This window comes from Aegilops tauschii, chromosome 4 (assembly GCF_002575655.3).
Source record: "Aegilops tauschii subsp. strangulata cultivar AL8/78 chromosome 4, Aet v6.0, whole genome shotgun sequence".
NCBI classification, from domain to species: domain Eukaryota; kingdom Viridiplantae; phylum Streptophyta; class Magnoliopsida; order Poales; family Poaceae; genus Aegilops; species Aegilops tauschii.
Window position 1 is genome coordinate 216,492,646 of NC_053038.3, and position 16,707 is coordinate 216,509,352.

Below are 16,707 nucleotides of genomic sequence, written 5' to 3' on the forward strand. Positions count from 1 at the left end.
ATCCGGGGTGTTACAATGCGGTCTGATGAGTGTTGAGGCACGCGGCGGGTATCGTTATTTTCTGACCTTCACAGATGATTTAAGTAGATATGGGTATATTTACTTAATGAAATACAAGTCTAAAATATTTGAAAAGTTCAAAGAATTTCAGAGTGAAGTAGAGAATCATCGTAAAAAGAAAATAAAGTTTCTACGATCTGATCGCAGAGGCGAATATTTGAGTTACGAGTTTGCCCTTTATTTAAAACAATGTGGAATAGTTTCACAACTCATGCCAGCTAGAACACCACAGCCTAATGGTGTATCTAAACATCGTAACCGTACTTTATTAGATATGGTGCGATCTATGATCTCTCTTACCGATTTACCACTATCATTTTCGGGTTATGCATTAGAGACAACTGCATTCACGTTAAATAGGGCACCGTCTAAATCCGTTGAGACGACACCGTATCAACTGTGGTTTGGTAAGAAACCTAAGCCGTTGTTTCTCAAAGTTTGGGGTTGCGACACTTATGTTAAAAGGCTTCAGCCTGATAAGCTCGAACCCAAATTGGAGAAGTGCGTCTTCATAGGATACCCTAAGGAATGGAACCTTTGTAGAGAAGGAGTTTCTCTCGAAAGAAGGGTGTGGGAGGAAAGTAGAACTTGATGAGGTAATTGTACCTTCTCTCAATTTGGAAAGTAGCACATTAGAGAAATCCGTTCCCGTGATGCCTACGCCAACTAGAGAGGAAGCTAATGATGATGATCATGAAACTTCGGATCAAGTTACTACTGGACCTCGTAGGTCGAACGGAGCACATTCCGCACCAGAGTGGTACGGTAATCCTATTCTGGAAGTCATGTTACTAGACCATGATGAACCTATGAACTATGAAGAAGCAATGATGAGCCTAGATTCCGACAGATGGCTTGAGGCCATGAAATCTGAGATAGGATCCATGTATGAGAACAATGTATGGACTTTGGTGGACTTGCCAGATGATCGGCAAGCCATAGAGAGTAAATGGACTTCAAGAAGAAGACTAACGTTGATGGTAATGTTACTGTCTACAAAGCTCGACTTGTCGCAAAAGGTTTTCGACAAGTGGGGTTGACTACGATGAGACTTTCTCACCCGTAGCGATGCTTAAGTCCGTCCGAATCATGTTAGCAATTGCCGCATTTTATGATTATGAAATCTGGCAAATGGACGTCAGAACTGCATTCCTTAATGGATTTCTTAAAGAAGAGTTTTATATGGTGCAACCAGAAGGTTTTTTCGATGCTAAAGTTGCTAACAAAGTGTGGAAGCTCCAGCGATTCATCTATGGACTGGTGCAAGCATCTCAGAGTTGGAATATACGCTTTGATGAGGTGATCAAAGCGTATGGTTTTATACAGACTTTCGGTGAAGCCTATATTTACAAGAAAGTGAGTGGGAGATGTGTAGCATTTCTAATATTATATGTAGATGACATATTGTTGATTGGAAATGATGTATAATATCTGGATAGCATAAAAGGATACGTGAATAAGAGTTTTTCAATGAAAGACCTCGGTGAAGCTGCTTATATATTGGGCATCAAGATCTAATAGGACTTTCATGATTGGAAGACGCTTAATAGGACTTTCATGAAGCAGATACCTTGATAAAGTTTTGAAGAAGTTCAACATGGATCAGTCAAAGAAACGGTACTTGCCTGTGTTACAAGGTGTGAAGTTGAGTCGGACTCAAAGCCCGACCACTGCAGAAGATAGAGAGAAAATGAAAGTCATTCCCTATGCCTCAGCGGGAGGTTCTATCATGTATGCTATGCAATGTACCAGTCCTGATGTGTGCATTGCCATAAGTCTGGCAGGGTGGTACCAAAGTAATCCAGGAGTGGATCACTGGATAGCGGTCAAGAACATCCTGAAGTACCTGAAAAGTACCAAGGATATATTTCTTGTTTATGGAGGTGACAAAGAGCTCTTCGTAAATGGTTACGTCGATGCTAGCGTTGACACTGTTCCAGATGACTTTAAGTCACAAACCGGATACATATTTATATTGAATGGTGGAGCTGTCAGTTGGTGCAGTTCCAAGTAGAGCGTCATGGTGGGATCTACGTGTGAAGCGGAGTACATAGCTGCTTCGGAAGCAGCAAATGAAGGAATCTGGATGAAGGAGTTCATATCCGATCTAGGTGTAATACCTAGTGCATCGGGTCCAATGAAAATCTTTTGTGACAATACTGGAGCAATTGCCTTGGCGAAGGAATCCAGATTTCACAAGAGAACCAAACACATCAAAAGACGCTTCAAATCCACCCGTGAGCAAGTCAAGGCGGGAGACATAGAAGTTTGCAAAATACATACAGATATGAATGTAGCAGACCTATTGACAAAGCCTCTTCCGAGAGCAAAACATGATCAGCACCAAGACACCATGGGTGTTAGATTCATTATAGTGTAATCTAGATTATTGGCTCTAGTGCAAGTGGGAGACTAAAGGAAATATGCCCTAGAGGAAATAATAAAGTTGTTATTTTATATTTCCTTATTTATGATAAAGGTTTACTATTCATGCTAGAATTGTATTGATCGAAAAACTATATACATGTGTGAATACATGAACATACACCGTGTTCCTAGTGAGCCTCTACTTAACTAGCTCGTAGATCAAAGATGGTTAAGGTTTAGTAACCATGGACATGAGTTGTCATTTGATAACGGGATGATATCACTAGGAGAATGATGTGATGGACAAGACCCATCCGTTAGCTTAGTATTGTGATCGTTCAGTTTTATTGCTATTGCTTTCTTCATGTCAAATACATATTCCTTCGACTATGAGATTATGCAACTCCCGGATGCGGGAGGAATGCCTTATGTGCTATCAAACGTCACAACATAACTGGGTGATTATAATGATGCTCTACAGGTATCTCCGAAGGTAGATTTTGAGTTTGCATAGATCGAGATTAGGATTTGTCACTCCGAGTATCGGAGAGGTATCTTTGGGCCCTCTCGGTAATACACATCATAAGCTTGCAAACAAACGACTAAGGAGTTAGTCATGAGGTGATGTATTACGGAACGAGTAAAGAGACTTGTCGGTAATGAGATTGAACTAGGTATGAAGATACCGACAATCGAATCTCGGGCAAGTAACATACCAATAGACAAAGGGAATTACGTATGTTGTCATAAGGTTCGACTGATAAAGATCTTCATAGAATATGTAGGAGCCAATATGGGCATTCGGGTTCCGCTATTGGTTATTGAATGGAGAGGTGTCTCGGTCATGTCTACATAGTTCTCGAACCCGTAGGGTCCGCAAGCTCAACGTTCGATGACGATATTGTATTATATGAGTTATGTGATTTGGTGACCGAATGTTGTTCGGAGTCCTTGATGAGATCATGGACATGACGAGGAGTATCGAAATGGTCGAGAGGTAAAGATTGATATATAGGATGATGGTATTTGGACACCGGAAGTGTTCCAGAGGGTACCGGGTACATATCGTGTCACCGGAAGGGGTTCTGGGCTGCCCCGACAAAAGATATGGGCCTTATGGGCCAAGAGGGGAAACGCACCAGCCACAAGGGGCTAGTGTGCCCCCCATGTGGGTCGAACCAGGAGGAGAAGGAAAGAGGGGAAGGGAAAGGAAAGGGGGGATTCTGCCTCCCCCTTCCTTCCCTCCTTCCTCCTCTTTCCTTCCCCCTCCGGCAAATATGGCAGGGGGCGCGGCCAAGGGGAGACCCCAATTAGGATTCGGCCTACTTGGGCAGATCCTGGTAGCATTCCCTCTCCCTCCCACCTATATATATGTGGGGGCGCCCTAGCACACACAAGATCAGTTGTTAGCCGTGTGCGGCGCGCCCCTCCACCGTTTACACCCCCGATCATATTTTTGTAGTGCTTAGTCGAAGCCTTGCGAGGATCACTTCACCATCACCATCACCACGCCGCTGTGCTAACGGAAATCATCTACTATCTCGACGACTTGCTGGATCAAAAAGGCCAGGGACGTCACCGAGCTGAAGGTGTGCAGAACACGGAGGTGTCATGCTGGTGCGTTTGATACTTGATCGGTTGACATGAGAAGAAGTTCGACTACATCAACCGCGTTGTGGAACTCTTCCTCTTACGGTCTACGAGGGTATGTAGACAAACTCTCCCCCTCGTTGCTATGCATCTCCATGGATAGGTCATTGCGTGTGCGTGGAATTTTTTTGTTTTTCCATGCAACGATTCCCAACAGTAAGTTGCAATGTTCGATAGTGATCTATAAGCAATTTCCCTTTTCCACCAATTGAGCAGCCCCTCTGATTAAACGACAGCACACCCATATAGTAATTTGAACTACCATGTGAAAGAACCTCATGTCCCTACATTCAGGATTACCAGTAGCCACATCCACACGCATATGATCCTACTTTTAGACTAGTACTAGTACGAGTAAGTATCACATCTTGGCATCATGCAGTAGAAATCCTACTTCTACACTAGTTCTAGTACTGCCCGGTGTCACCTCTTGGCATCATGCCACTTCTTGAGAAAATCATGGAGCTAGCTTCAGTAACATCAATAGTGCCCGGGATGATTACCTTTAGACCAGTCGATGCTCCCTTGGTTCTTCAGGTGCGACAAGCCCTCTTTAACTTCAGGTACAACTGCGTCATGGTGTTATAATTATGTTCAATCATGTGTTATCTAGGAAGTGTTCAGTGCATGCAATTTCACTTTCAATAGTGCTCTTCTTTGGGTATATTAATTTCTAGTGTTGCAGCTAGCTAGCTACTATTTTCCTCTAACAAAAAGAAAAGCTATGAGCTGCAACACTCAAAAGAACAAGCTCCTGGTACATGCATGCTTATTTTGATGAAACTAAAGAAAAGAAAACATCTAGATAACTGAAGAATGTGCAGCAGGATTACGGTGGCCAACAATTTCCTCTAGATTTTTGTGAGGTAAACAGAGCATACCAAAATTGCAGCTCAAGGAATTACAAGTGAGGGATAGATCAAGCAGCATTGAACTTGCAATCCAGATAAATCAATACTGTATATAAGTTTAAAAGATCATTTGTGATGTAAAAAGCTCATACAGAAATTATAGATCGAGTCATTACATGATAGAGATAGAGCAACAATCAGGTAGCAATCTACCGGTGATGCAGAGGCAACACGTAGGCATAGTGAAATACATGAGAGGATAAGGGATGGATGAAATCACATTGATAGCTCACCTACAGCAGGGGAGAAGACCGGACCTCAGGCTGTTGTCAAACGGAGAAACAACAAGGAGGAAGAAGTCATGGTGGATTGGCGGTGAATCTCTTCATCCCGGCAACCGGCGGTTGAGCGGCAACAAAATAGATCGAGTCGCCGCCACCCCTTCTGTGTTTATATATACAGAGCCTAACCTAATCTCTCCTTTCCTCCCACCGGCAAACTGCCCTGTCATGGGAAACCACGGCCACCTATGGGCCATCAGCCCCTTGTGGTTCGGCAGGGGGAATGAACGTATTGCACAAAGAGCGGAGAACGTCGCGCAGCACGACAGAAATCACACGGGAAATTTTACCCAGGTTCAGGCCGCCGCGAGGCGTAAAACCCTACACCTGCTTTGGTGGATTGATGGTGGATTGTGGTGGAAGAGCGACACACTAGCCCGGCAGGGTTGCCTCGGGGCCAGAACGGCTACACGCGTACGAGTGAACAAGGGTCTGAATCCTTTCTATGGTTGCCACGGGCCTCATTTTATAGATAAAGGGGTCACCACAATGGCAAATCAGTCATTGTGAACTGATTAGATAGTAATCAGTGCTATCATACCTAACTCTGCAGACAGTACAGAGCGCATTAAATGCGCTACTTAGTGTCACGTCATGGCCTGGCCGACAAGACTTGTCAGGCTGTTCGGCCACTTTCTCTCCTGCCTGCATGACACGTCTCAGGACGGGTGTCATTTGGAGGTGATTTCCATAGGAAGTGGCTGCCATGTGGAAAAAAATAGCCACTTAGTCACTTGTGGGCTTGACACCACACCAATCGATAACTTGCGTCACTGTGAGGTGGTGCGGTGGAGCCATGGCGGGGTAGTTCGCCTTCGTAGGGCCCGGCAGGCCTACCGGGGCGGTCTTGAGGTTTTTTCCAGGGTAACCTTGACCCCTCCAGGGTCGCCTGCCCGGCAAGGGAGGTTTTCCCTTAGTGGTATCTCGCTTCTTTGGCTTGACTTAGTCTTCTTGATCCGCACTCTGATTCCTCAAAGAGATGATCACTTGTGCTTGGTCTAGTTTTTAATGTTGCAATCTTGCTCTTTGGCCTATGAACAGTCTGGGAAACATAACAAGGGTTTGTTGCATCGAGAGGAGCCCACGAGCCTGGCCCGAATGCGTTGTCGGGCTTCGTCGGGTTAGGCCCAAACTTGTGCACAGCCGAGAGGGGAGTAGTTGCTTGTCCTTTGAGATCTTCTTTGCTTCTTCGTTAACCTGAGCCCAGGTCAGCTTCCGGTTCTCCTACGCGTCGTGTATTGCCAATTGTAGTGGGGCCACCTTTGTAATGGCTCGTGAGTGACTTTAACACACGGGTGAGTAACTACCAATTCACTCTTCCCACGATGCTCTTATCCTAGGCCACGTATGCCGCATGCATTGAGTGGGGTAGGTAATGGAGGCGCGTGGTGTGGGAGAGCGTCAAGGCAGGGGCCCGATCTTCATGGATTGGTGGAGGAGGGCGGCGGTTACCCGCCGAGGGATCGACTCCCATCCCCAACCCGTCTATAAAACGAGGGGTAGGGGGAGTGGGAGTATTCACCCACACACCCCCCATCCTCCATTCTCTATTTTCTTCGGGTTATGCTGAAAGGTTGAGCCTGTGGCCACTCCCGGGCCCTAGCTTGGGGTTTGATGATGTCGAACGCTCGCGTCAACGCTTGGGGAGTTTGTCTGGTCCAGCCCTCGGGGAGATGCGGCGAGCAAGTCACTCGTAGTGCAGGAGATATCAAGCTTTCCCATTATGGTGGAATGCTTGTCTCCTCCGCGTGGGCTGGCCGTCTGGTGGGGAGTGCTGGAGCTTGCTGCGAGCCGTTGCGGCTTGGCACTCCAATGCAGGGGCCTTTGGGGTTCTCGGTGCCCGTCTGGGGAGCAGTTATCAGGGCTTGTGGTAATCCCAGTACTGCTCCCTTTGGTGACGTTGGGGTGATGTTGAAGACTGTGGCATCTCCCTGCCCCCCGAGGAGGGGAGCGATGCTCCTCACGCACCTCGGACGCCGCCATCGCCTGATGCTTCTCCGGAGGAGGTGATGGCCCGAGGGGCCGGCGTCCTCACGGAGTGGTGGTGATGAAGAAAGAACTAGGGGAGATGGAGAAGGCGGGTGGCAGGGCGTCAGGTCAGAGTACGATGGCACCGATGCCTTCATCTCCTATTTGCGACCTGCCGCCTCATCTTTCCGCTCTTCCCCTCCCTCCACGGCACCATCATCACCGGTCTCCAGGTCGCCGGGGAGGGGGTCGCTCTCTTGGTGCCTTCGCCTCCTCCAGCAGTCTTCTAACTAAGCTCCGGCGATTCTCCCCGCCGGTGCTCGCGCTAGGGCTTCTCGCTGGTCCTAGAGGTGGTGACCAGGGCACCGCCGAGCTGCTCCTTCCGCCCCTTTCCTTCGCAGCCTCGCCACTCACGATCTTGTTAGGCTGCCCCTGGCAAGCTCCTGACGGGATCGGGTCGGGCGTCTGCTCACGCACTCCTTCAGCCCTCTTCTCTTCCCACCGCAATACCTTGGGGAGGAGGAACGAGAAAAGGGATTATGGGGCATTTATCTTTTTTAATCTAAAATGTGTAGGCATTTGCCAAACTTTAATCTAAATTATGTAATCTCTTTTATCCATGTTTGTGTTCTGTAAGATCTGTACTTGTTGATCATCATATTAATGGAAAAGATAAACCTTGCTGGCCACTTGTGCATGTAACATGTCCATGCAGAGGTGGAATGCCTCTATACATTTAAGTAAACAAGTTTTCCCCGGCGGGCTATTGTCGATTCAGGGTTCCGCAGACCCTTGAGAGGTTCGAACTCTGGGGTGCGTGCGAAGAACTCGTCCTCCCCGGTCTGCCCGCTCACCAAATTCATGGCCTAGCTCGACGAACCCCACGAACAAGAGACACAACAGTTTATCCTGGTTCGGTCCACCTTGCGGTGTAATACCCTACTCCAGCTTTGTGCTGGATTGCCTCGAGGGGCTGACGATGAACTAGTACAGTGGTTGAACAGCCTCAGGAGGTGAGGTGTTCTTGAGCTCGATGAGCTGGTGGATGAGAGGATGATCTCAATGATCCGTCCCCTTTCTATGGTGGTGGCTAAGTCCTATTTATAGTGGCCTTGGTCCTCTCCCCAAATGTAGGTGGGACGGGATCCCACAGCGGCCAAATTTGAAGGGGGACAACTAGTACAAGTTATCTTGACAAAAGTGGTCTTTGCCTGCAAAAACCTCTGGTGGTGATGCTGCAGTTGGCTCTGCGATGACCTCCGTCCTGCCGTCCTAGCAGTCTCGGTCTTGTTGCACCGATATGGAAACCTTTGCTTGATTCCTCAGGTCCCCGCTCCTGTGCTTGCCTCCTTAGCACCAAAGAAGAAACTGGTACACTGCGCCCGCTGGCGCCCGCTTGGCCTTGGTCATCACGGCTCACGTCATATGAACCTCATGAGGTGCAACTTGCATAGATATCTCCGCTCCCCGGGAGCCAGCCTAGTGAGGCTGCCCCCCATGGAGGTCTTTGTGTCGTCCGCCTCACGAGGCTTGGCCCCTCGTGAGGGTCTTGGGTTGTTGTTCCTAAAGCTGGGCCGTACTGGGTCGTTGACGGAGCCACGCTGTGGGCTGCAGGCAGGCAAGTCTGGGTACACCCGTTCCCAGGACGCCGACAGTAGCCCCCGGGCCCAAGGCGCGCTCGAACTTGGCTTTGAGGCGAAGCCAAAGGGCAAGTGTGGAGCGTCGCGGGCCCCAACTGCATGCGGCCTCGGTCGACGTGTGGCGATTGATGGGACGCGGGCGCCTCCGCTTCCCCACGCACTGCCTCGGCAATCGTTCGACTTGACGAGACCCTGCTGCATGTAGAGAAAACCATCATTGCGTGCGGTCGTGGCGGCCGGCGGTTGGCCTCCTCTTGGCTATAAATGAGGAGAGGGGCGGAGCCCCCTTGCTCATCTCTATCTTCTCTCCACCCGCTCCTTCTTCCTCCTTCTAGCCTTGCTGACTTGCCGTAGCACCCATGGTGGCGACGAGGAAGTTCTCCGCCGCAGACAAAGGGAAGGCCCCCAAGGAGGGACCCGGCTCGCTACCACCCAAGAGAGGGCGAGGCTGCCCGCGTAAGCACGTCGCGACCCCTGCGGTGGTCCCTCGGGGGCGTGGGCGCACTCCTTTGGGTGCCCGCGCCACCCTGGGCGGCCATGGCGGTGCTTCGTCTTGTGGCGGAAGCCGCCAAGGGCAGGGCACCCCCTGCGACGAGGGGAGGCATGCCATGGTTGCCCGGCCTCCTCGACCGCACTTCCACTCGGCAGAGATGCTCCCGGAGTTCGTCGTGTGGTCGGAGAGGCCGGCCGGCACCTGGCTCCAGCTCCCGTGATTCTTTGCCGGCGAGCTGCCGGCCACGGGGCATGACGGGGTCTAGCTGCAGGCTGATGGCTGCTGTAGTATGGCCTCGTGGGCCGCGGTCGAGGTCTCCGCCGCGGGCAACGTGGCCTTGACCCGTGGTTCGCAGACGTTTGCCCGCGCGCGTGGCCTGAGCAGGAGGTGCACCCTCCACTTCAAGTACGACGGCGTCGCGACCCTCTACGTGAGGGTGTTTCGGGAAGATGGCCGCCCTGCAGGGTGCTGCCCCGAAGACGACGGCAGCGACGATGAGCTTGTCCTTGACGACAGCCATGGTGACGCTAAGGGTGAGCTTGCCTTTGGCGACGGCCATGGCTCGTCCAGCGGCGGCGGCTCTTCCTCCGGTGAGAGCATGAGCAGCGGCGGTTACGACCAGCCGCCGGGCTCGCTTCGAGGGAGGTAGCGGATCTTCTCATCGCCATGCCTGGCTGAAGCGGGAGGAGGGCTCAGGATGAGCCCGGAGGGCCTCCGGAGCCAGGCCTGAGGAGGCGCTGCGATCACGCGGGCCGCTTCTATTTAACCTATCCTTTCTCGTGCATTTTGAAAAAAAAGTAGAGGGCCCTGCTGGGGCGTGTAATGAACCATGGTACTTATGCCACTATGCTATGTTTATTTTTCTTGCGTTATGCTATGATGTTCGCGCTCCGCGTAGGTGCGGAGGGATAACTTAGCTTCATACACTCGAGGTAGTTTCTCAGCTCGCGAGGGCGCACCTTTTAGCATCTGGTGAGGCTTCCTTGCTGCCAACTCAGGAGCCGCTAACCTCGTGAGGCATCAGAAAGCTGCAGGATTTGTTAGAAAATTTGTCGGGTGCCTTGTTCCTCCTTGCGCGAGCCCTCAGACATGGGCTAATCGTGTCCCTGTGCACCGCGTCGTAGTACCTAGGGGGCATGGACTTGAAGAGGGTGTGTAAATCACAAGCTTATTCGACGCGCCTCACGAAGATCAAGGAAGCCGAAGCTCTAGGGCGACAGGGCTTTGGCGAGGTGTGTTCGCAGCATGGGCGAGCCCAACGCGCACGCGCACACCTGCCTAGCCCCCGCGCAAGGCGCGCGAGGAAGAGCGACGGGCAACTGCCGCTTTCCCTAAACCAAGACAAATAGCAAGCAAGCGAGAGGAGATAAAATCCAACTAGGCAATCGAGAAATGCTAGAACTCCAAATTTCATTAAACGGTTGCAAACCAACTACAGAAAGCAAGCAAATGAAAAGCCGTGTCCGGCACCTAGTCTAGTCTTCTCACCAGTGCGGAGCTAAGTGCTGCCACTAGGACGTGGGAGGGAGTCCCCCGAGGCCCGAGGGCGGCTCTCCGGAGACTCTGGGGCATGTACAGCCCCACTCATTATTACATGAGAGTGTCACGAGCGAAGACCTTCACAGGCTCTGGCCCTTGCTTCATGGGTAGAAATTCTGGAGGTGCTGGATGTTCCAGGAGTTCTAGATGGGGATCCCGTCCTGTGTCTCCAGGTGCACGGCGCCAGGCCTGGAGACACGGGCAATCCTAAATGGGCCCTCCCACATCGGACAGAGCTTATGCAGCCCTACCCTGAGAGCACCCGCCTCAGGACGAGATCACCCACCTCGAGCGTCCTGGGGCGGACGCTGCGGCAGTGGTACCGCCGCAGCACCTGCTGGTACCTTGCCGCCCGGAGCGACGCTTGACGGCAGAGTTCCTCCCCCAGCACGACGTCCATCCCCCATGTGGCGTCCTGGCATGCCTCGTCAAAGGCCAAGACCCGCGTAGAGCGATGCCTGACCTCGTGTGGGAGAACCGCTTCAGCTCTGTTGATGAGGAAGAATGGAGTTTTTCCGGTCGGCTTGGTCACGGTAGTGCGGATGGACCACGGCACAGACTGGAGCTCGTCCAGCCAGCCCCTGCCGCAGGCCTCGAGCTTCTTCTTGAATGTCCTTGCCTTAAGGCCCCTCAGGACCTCTGTGTTTGCGCGCTCAACTAGGCCGTTGCTCCTGGGGTGTGCCACTAAGGCGTAGCCTATCTGCGTTCCAAGGTTAGCACAATATGTTTTGAAGAGATTGCAAGTGAACTGCGAGCCGTTGTCGGTGATGATGCGATTGGGGACTTGAACCGGCTCACGAAGCCCTTGATGCACTTGACCGCTGAGCCGGCCGGGATGGTGCGGACTGCTTCCACCTCGACCCAATTGGTGAACTTGTCGATGGCGACGTAGACGTAGCGGTAGCCCCCGGGCGCTCGAGGGAACGGACCCAAGATGTCCATCCCCCAGACCACAAACGGCCACAAGAGCGGGATGGTCTGGAGGCCCTGAGCAGACTGGTGGATTTGCTTGGCATGGAACTGGCAGCCTTCACAGGATCTCACCAGCTCGGTTGCGTCGTTGAGTGTTGCGGGCCAGTAGAATCCGTTGCGGAATGCCTTTCCCACCAAGGTGCACGATGACGAGTGATGCTTGCAGTCCCCGCCGTGTATGCCGGCTAACAGCTCGCACCCCTGTTCCGTGGAGATGCATCGCATGTAAACATCATTTGGTCGTCTTCGGTAGAGCTCACCGTCCTAAATGCAGTAGGCTGTGGCCTGCTGAGCCACGCGCTCAGTGTCTTCCTCCTTCTCCGTAGGGTTCCCTAAAGCAGGTACGCCGTGAATTCTTTGGTCCAGCACCCCTCTTGACGCTCCAGCATGAGGAGCAGACATGCTCCTGAGGTCGTGTCGCAGGCGGGGGCTCCCGAGGTTGGTGCTGGGGGAGCTCTTCCTGAGGCAGTGTTGTCTCCGCAGCCGGAGGGGCTGCTGAAGGCTTGAAGATCCGCTCCTCGAAGACGCTGGGCTCCTGAGGCTGGCGCTTGGATGCTCTCTCGGCGATATCATCGGCCTCCTTGTTCGTGTCGCGAGGCATGTGTTGCAGCTCTAGGCCCAAGATTGTTTCTCAATTTTGCGTACCTCCGCCAGGTATGCCTCCATGTGTTCATCCTTCAGCTCGTACACCTTGTTGAAGAAGTTGACGAGGAGCTGGGAGTCGCCCTTGATGGTATGGCGCTTCATGCCCAAAGTGGCCGCGGCCTTGAGGCCGGCAATCAAACCTTCGTACTCCGCGATGTTGTTGGAAACCTTCTCGCCGCGTTGGAAATAGAGCTGCATGGCGTAGTGGAGCTTGTCCTGAGTAGGTGAGATGAGCACGGCTCCAGCCCCCGCGCCCTGACGTGCAAAGGCGCCATCAAAGTACATGACCCAGCCGTTCGGTGCTTCGGTCCCTGGCGAGAGGGACCGGTCCTCGCCCGCTTCGGGCCCTGGAGCGTTAGTCCATTCCACCACAAAGTCGGCAAGCGTGGCACCTTGATGACCCTGGTGGTGCTAAACTCCAGCTGGAATGCCTGCGATTCGATATTCCACTCGGTGACCCTCCCCGCAGCATTGGCGCTCCGGAGCACCCTATCCAGTGGGTAAGCTGAGACGACCTTAATGCGGTGGCCTTGCAAGTAGTGGCGTAGCTTGCGTGAGGCAACGAGGAGCGCAAGCAGGAGCTTCTGCGGCATGGGGTAGCGCGCCCGCGCGTCGTCATTACCGTGCTGACGAAGTACACCGGGTGCTCGACGAGGGCGGAAGTGTTGGTGGAGTCCGAGACCCCCTGAGTCTGGGGCACCTCCTGAGGCAGCAGAACCTCAGGAGCTTGGTCGCCTGTTGGGGTAACTGTGGCCTCAGGAGCACCTTCATGTGGAGCCTGGTCATTTGTTGACGCCGCCGAGGCTTCAGGGGAGCCGTCTTGGGGCTGCATCATCTCGGTCGGGCGCAGGGCATCGTGTGGCTGACCCTTGGTCCTCCAGGACGGCCAACAATGCTGCGCTGGCTGAGTGAGGCGTGGTGGCCAGGTAAAGCACTAGGGGCTCGAGAGGACGCGACGCCACCATCACTGCTGGGCTGGTGAGGTATCTCTTGAGGTCTTGAAACACCGCATCAGCCTCCGGAGTCCACTCGAACGACCCTTCTTTTTCATCAGCTTGAAGAACAGGAGAGCGCGCTCCCCCAGCTTGGAGATGAAGCGCCCTGGCAAGGTCACACAGCCCGCCAGCTTTTGCATTTCCTTAAGAGTCTATGGCGGACTCATCCTTTCTATTGCCTTGACCTTCTCCGGGTTTGCCTCGATTCCCCTGTGTGACACCAGAAAGCCCAACAACTTGCCGAAGGGGACGCCAAACACACATTTCCCCAGGATGAGCCGCAGGTCCACCTTGCGCAGGCTGGCGAACATCTCTTACAGGTCCTCTATGAGGGTCCTTGCCTCCCGAGACTTCACCACTATGTCGTCGACGTAGGCCTCTGCATTCCTCTCGAGCTGTTAGCCCAGAGCGATGTGCATCAGCCGCTGGAAGGTTGCTCCAACGTTACGCATCCAAAAGGGCATGCATGTGTAGCAGTACACCCCGCACGGGGTTAGGAAGGTTGTCTTCTCGACATCATACACCGCCATCTTGATTTGGCGATACCCTGAGAATGCGTCCAGGAAGCACAGCAGGTCGCACTCGGCAGTAGAGTCGACGATCTGGCCGATGTGCGGCAGCGGAAAGGGGTCTTGAGGGCAAGCCTTGTTAAGGTTGGTGAAGTCGACACACATGCGTTCCTTCCCGCCTTTCTTGGGGACGATAACCGGGTTCGCCAACCATTCTGTGTACCACACCTCCAGAATGACACCATCATCTTGCAGCTTGCGGGTTTCTTGGATGATGAACGTCCGCTTCTCTGTGGACTGCCGTCGCGCCCTCTGCTTCACTGGGCGCACATTGGGGCACAACCTCAGGTGATGCTCGATCACCCCCCTTGGGACTCCAACCAGGTCCTTGGTCTCGCATCCGAACACCTCCTTGTTCGTGCATAAGAAGTCGACCAGTGCCTTTTCTTGGTCTAGGGCAAGGTTGGCACCTATGGTGAAGGTGGATCCTGATGCCCCATCTTTGTCAACTGGCACCTGCTTCGTCTCGGCCTGGTCTTGAGAGAACAGCTGCTTCTTTTTTGCCGGCGCAGCCCTCGGGACCTCGGAGGCCCCTTCATCTGTCGGGCGTGCTGCCGCCGCGGCCCTGAAGGCAAGCTTGAGGGCTGTCAGGGCCTCCTTGGTGTCTCCAGCCATAGTGAGGACGCCGCTGCTCCCGGACATCTTCATGAGGTTGTAGGCGGGGTGAGTTGCTGCCATGAACTTGGCCAGGGCTGGGTACCCGAGGATGGCGTTGTACGGGAGGCTGATGCGGGCAATGTCGAAGTCGATGAGCTCGGTGCGATAGTTGTCGTGGGTGCCGAAGGTGACGGGGAGGCGGATATGCCCCAGGGGGCTGGTGGAGCCGTCGACAACCCCGGAGAATGGCTTGGTGGGGCGGAGCCGGCCATGTGGCACATGAAGCAGGCCGAAAGCTTTCACGGAGAGCATGTTGAGGCCGGCCCCGCCGTCGATGATGGTCTTGGTTGCCGCATGTTGCAGATGGTGGGGTTGCAAAGCATCGGGAGTACGCCTGCGCCCGCGGTGGTCGCAGGGTGGTCCCTTGAGTCGAAAGTGAGGTCGGCTCTCGGCGCCGCCCATCCTGGAGGAGCTCCCTGCTGCACGCGGGCGGCACCCACTTGGCGGAAGAACTTCTTGACATGGCGATCCGAGGGCGACGCATGTGAACCGCCGAGGAGGGCTATAACGATGTGGGGCACCGGTGCCGCGAAGCGCGCGACGAAGAGGCCGCGCAGCTCCTCCCAGGAGGCCACATAAGATCCTGGCAGGTTGAGAAGCCAGGCGCGCGGTACGCCAGTGAGGGCCATGGGAAACCAGTTGGCCATGACCTTGTCGTCGCCGCCGGCCGCCCAAACTGCCTCCTCGTAGGCCTGGAGGAAACCTGCCGGATCCGCCGCATCGTCGTAGCGAGGTGGCATCTCCGGCCTGAACTTGAGCAGCCACTGTACCTGCCTCAAGGCGGGGGTGAAAGCCCGGAGGCCCGCAGCGCCTCCGTGCGTGCTCGTCGGTCCGGCCGGACGAGCGGTGCTCGCCCTGGGAGCTAGTCGACGAAGCGAAGCGGACGGAGAAGCAAAGCGGACGGAGAAGCTAAGCGGACGGAGAGGTGAAGCTTCGACGCACCCCTACCTGGCATGCCAAATGTCGATTCAGGGTTCCGCAGACCCTTGAGGGTTCGAACTCTGGGGTGCATGCGAAGAACTCGTCCTCCCCAGTCTGTCTGCTCACCGAATCCACAGCCTAGCTCAACGAACTCCACGAACAAGAGACACAGCAGTTTATCCTAGTTTGGGCCACCTTACGGTGTAATACCCTACTCCAACTTTGTGGTGGATTGCCTAGAAGGGCTGAGGATGAACTTGTACAGGGGTTCAATAGCCTCAAGAGGTGAGGTGTTCTTGAGCTCGATGAGCTTGTGGATGAGAGAATGATCTGAATGATCCGTCCCCTTTCTATGGTGGTGGCTAAGTCCTATTTATAGTGGCCTTGGTCCTCTCCCCAAATGTAGGCGGGAAGGGATCCCACAATGGCCAAATTTGAAGGGGGACAACTAGTACAAGTTAGCCTGACAAAAGTGGTCTTCGCCTGCAAAAGCCTCTGGTGGTGACGCTGCAGTGGGCTCCGCGATGACCTCCGTCCTGGCGGTCTCGGTCTTGTTGCACCGATATGGAAACCTTTGCTTGATTCCTCAGGACCCCGCGCCTGCACTTGCTTCCTTAGCACCAAAGAGGAAACTGGTACGCTGCGCCCGCTAGCGCCCGCCTGGCCTTGGTCGTCACGGCTCACGTCATATGAACCTCACGAGGTGCACCTTGCATAGATATCTCTGCTCCTCAGGAGCCAGCCTAGTGAGGCCGCCCCCCAGGGAGGTCTTGGTGTCGTCCGCCTTGCGAGGCTTGGCCCCTCACGAGGGTCTTGGGTAGTTGTTCCGGAAGCTGGGCCGTACTGGGCCGTTGACGAAGCCACGTCGTGGGCCGAAGGCAGGCAAGTCTGGGTACCCCTGTTTCCTGCACGCCGACATCTATCATGCTGGTACCCTCAGTTTGCTGCCGTGGAGCTAGGCCTGCCGGGCACAAATCGTAAAGAGGGACCAACCCCCCCCCACCAAACCTCCTGGCCAAATGCCACTACAACCATCCCA

At 53.7% G+C, this 16,707-nt stretch overlaps 1 pseudogene; it reads right to left on the minus strand.

Annotated features, from left to right (window-relative positions):
• LOC141021774 (uncharacterized) overlaps positions 1–13,119 on the minus strand; it is a 53,002-nt pseudogene extending 39,883 nt beyond the window's left edge.
• Between the last annotated feature and the right edge of the window lie 3,588 nt (positions 13,120–16,707).